The sequence below is a fragment of the Nannospalax galili genome, unplaced genomic scaffold (genome assembly GCF_000622305.1).
Source record: "Nannospalax galili isolate Female #2095 unplaced genomic scaffold, S.galili_v1.0 scaffold1145, whole genome shotgun sequence".
Lineage (NCBI taxonomy): Eukaryota > Metazoa > Chordata > Mammalia > Rodentia > Spalacidae > Nannospalax > Nannospalax galili.
Genome location: NW_008352265.1, coordinates 185,258 through 189,034, shown reverse-complemented (window position 1 = coordinate 189,034; position 3,777 = coordinate 185,258).

Genomic DNA, 3,777 nt, shown 5'->3' with positions numbered 1-3,777 from the left:
AAGATCTGGTGGAGACGCTATTTGTTCTTCAAGACACAAAAAAAGAAAAAAAATAACAGTCAGAAGTTCTGCTTTACCTCCCAAGGGGAGAAAACCCTTGAGAAGGCCTTCTTTCTCTTTCTCTTTCAGACAATGGTGAGCCATCCCCTACAGAAGTTTTGCCTACTAGCTCTACTCATGGAAACGCTGAGGCCTACCAGGGCTACAGCGATGCCAAATCCACACCAGCCTCTGAGAGTCACATGGATGGTGATCAACGCAGCCACAGGAGTGATCGCCAACAGTACCACCAAGATCACTCTGCCGGGAGCATGGTGGCCAGACCTGGAGGTCGACATCTGTGACCTTGCGGCTGGATCTTGGGACGTAGGGGACCGTCTGTACCTAGCGGACACCTGACCCAAATGCAAAGACAAGGGGAGGCGGTGCACCGTGCCACTCATGGGCTCCCCCTTGGGAGCCTGGGTGTTCCCACGTCCTCAAGAGAGTCAGCCTGAGGGAAACAGTATTCTATGTTTGCCCAGGAAGCAACAGGACCGGGGATCAAGTAAGACACTGTGGTGGGGCCAATTCTTATTATTGTTATAATTAGGGATGCTAAAAGACAGGGACGGGAAGTTGGATCACACCCTCAAGGGCAATTCAGGTAGAGAGAGTGAAACAACCAAGACTGTCCACAAATCCTCTTTTTGGGAGGTGTGCAAAATATCACTGCAATCCCCTAAGAATTCACATTACAATTGAAGGAAGGCAATCTGGGGGATGGGACATGGGAAAAACCTGGGGACTTCGACTGTATGTAACTGGAGCTGACCCTGGCCTCCTCTTCATGATTAGGAGAAAGGTTGAACCCCTAAAAAACAATATCATAGGGGACCCAATGGTCAGCTCTAAAAAGACTGAGCTATTGCCACCTACTCCTGGACCAGCTCATTCTGGGACTACCCACAGAAGGAGATGACCACGGTGGCCTTAAAGGTACCCTAAAAACAAAAAAACATGGACAGACTGGGTGGGTCAGCTGAGGTGGACCTGGTCACTGCAGTGCAGCTAGCCTATCAGGTCCTTAATTTCACCCACCCTGACCTCACCTCTTCCTGTTGGTTATGTCTTGATGCTGCCGCCCGACCCTTCCGGTGCCATGGGAAATTTTACAAATACCACAGATGACCAGTGATGTCGGTGGGGAGGTGCAAACGCCAAGACGTCTGGCATCTCCATTCCCTTAAAATACTACAATGTTACTTGTATCACCTTTGGAAATCCCACTAACCCATGGAAAAACTGTATAAACATTACCGGTTTCAGAGGGAAGTGGGTCGTCCCTAACACTCCTACTCATTATTGGCTATGCCAGGAGACAGGACTGACACCCTGCATTTCCACCCGCCTTCTCCGGAACCAAGGGGGGGATGTCTGTACCTTGGTGGTACCATTCCCCCATGTGGTGTATCACTCCCCGGAAGACATAGAGGCCCAAAAATTCCACCAGGAAAAAAGGGAGCTTGCCACACTGATAGTTTCCACGCTCCTGGGGCTTGGGATGGGGGGTACTGCTCTTGGGGCCACTTCCCTAGCCCTTTCTCAGCAGGGCCTTCAGGGAATTCAGGCAGATATGGATGTGGGGCTAGATAAACTAAGCAACCAGGTTCCTGCAACAATCCCTCTCCTCCCTGGCACAGATGACCATGCAAAACAGAAGAGGGCGCGATCTCCTTTTTATGCAGCAAGGAGGATTATGCATGGGGCTAGGAGAAGACTGCTGCTTCTATGTAGACCACTCTGGGGTAGTAACAAAAAACCTTGATTGGTCCGGAGAGAAATCGAAGGTAGGTGAGCCAGGAGAGACGAAACCTTATTCGAACAATGGTTCGACAGCTCCCCTTGGCTGACCACCTTGCTGTCAGCTCTGTTAGGACCTTTAGTGATAATCACACTTATTTGTTCCTTTGGACCCTGCATCTATGGAAGTCTTGTAAGAATTATACGAGGTCAGGTAGAACAGATACAGGCTATGATGCTCCGGCTCCATTATGACTGCATACCCACCTCACCCCCCCACATGAGACAAGCACCTAAACCAAGGTTTATTAATGGCTCGTCTAATTCAAGGTTTGGCCATCTGCTGGGCATCCGGGATTAATGGCTCACCTAACCCAAGGTTTGGCCAGCCCTGTAATAATCGGATCCCCTGTCAAACAAAACAAAAAGGGGGGGATGTGTAGGTGCGGCAACAAGATGGCGCAGAGCAGCTGAGGTGAAGGCGGAGCCAGCTGGCCAGCTTGGCTGAGCCACAAAAAGAGGAAGTAATACTGATTGGAGCCTAGCCAGTAAAGGACATGTGATCACCTCGTGAACAATATGTTATACCATGAGAAGAGCCTGCGTGTTATATGTGACCTCTAAGCTGATTGGGTGACGGCTTTCCCGCCTGTGCTAATGCTTGCGACTTTTGTCCTTAAATATTGATCAGCCTTGACAATAAACGAGTTTTCCTGCTTGAAGCGACTCCCTGCCGTGTCTGATTGTCCTTGGAGAGAAGGGCTGGTGAGGCTTCCTCCTCCTCAACCCCCATCGCCGCAGCCTCTCGTTCCTCTGCCCTAGACGCAGGGGTTTGGAGACCTTGGCAGTCCCGTGTGGGAGTGCTTGCCTAGCCCAGATTCCCGTTCAATCCCCGGTACTGTAGAGGGGCGGGGAGAGGTGGGGGAGCAGCTGCGTTCTTCCTGGTTCTTCACACTTCCATCATTCAGCTCTTGGATGGAAGCTGTCGCCTCTCTCCTGGTCCCTATTTGACCTACGTGGGATTCCTTCCTTGATCCTTGACCCTTGACTCTGACCTCAGCTCATTCCATTGGTCCCCTGCCACCTCCACAGAGAGGCCTCCCCCTAATGGCCTCTCAGGTCCCACACCCTTCCCGCCTTCCTAGCCTGGACCATCCTCTAAGGTCGAGGAGGGACAAGCATTAAGTGACTCTTACATTTATTTATTTATTTTGTGTATGTGGATCTGTGTAGCCAATGCAGTGTGTAGAGGTCAGAGGACACTTGTGGGAGTGGGCTGTCTCCTTCCACATGTGGGTCCTGGGGCTCAAACTGAGGCTGTCAGCCTTGGAGGCAAGCACCTTCACCTGCGGACCATCCCACTGGCCTTTAAGTGAAGGGTTGTATGTAGCCCTTCCTCTTCTCTGCTTTGATTCCTGGCCATGAAATGAGTGCCCTTGCTCCAACATATGCTCCCACTGTGATGTGCTGTCTTGACCCAGATCCAAAACAACAGAGCCACCTGATCAGAGACCAAAATCTCCAAACCATGAGCTGAAATAAACCTTTGCTTTTTTATTTTTTTTTGATAGGGTCTCTCTAGCCCCAGCCCACCTGGAACTCACTTATGTAGGCCAGGCTGGCCTTGATCTCACAAGAGATCTGCCTGCCTCTGCCTCCTGAGTAATGTAAACCTTTGCTTTTTACAAGCTGATTTTCTCAGGTGCTTGTTATGGTCTTGAAAAGCTAATCTGGTTACCCTTTGAGGTTGAGGGGAACTGTGGAGAGCCACAGCCTCCGCCGCCATTACAAGATGGCGCCGGTATCCGGACCTTCTTAACAGTAAACATCCTGCTGCGCCCATAAGGGGCGTGCACAAGAGCCTGCTCTCCCTCGCCTCCTCCCGTGGCGTGATCTCCAGCAACCAATCCGCTTCTTATACGTCATAGATGGGACCTTTAGACTATATAAGCAACCGCTCTCCCGCTTCTCGGCGTCTTCGGTCTTTAAGCTTCT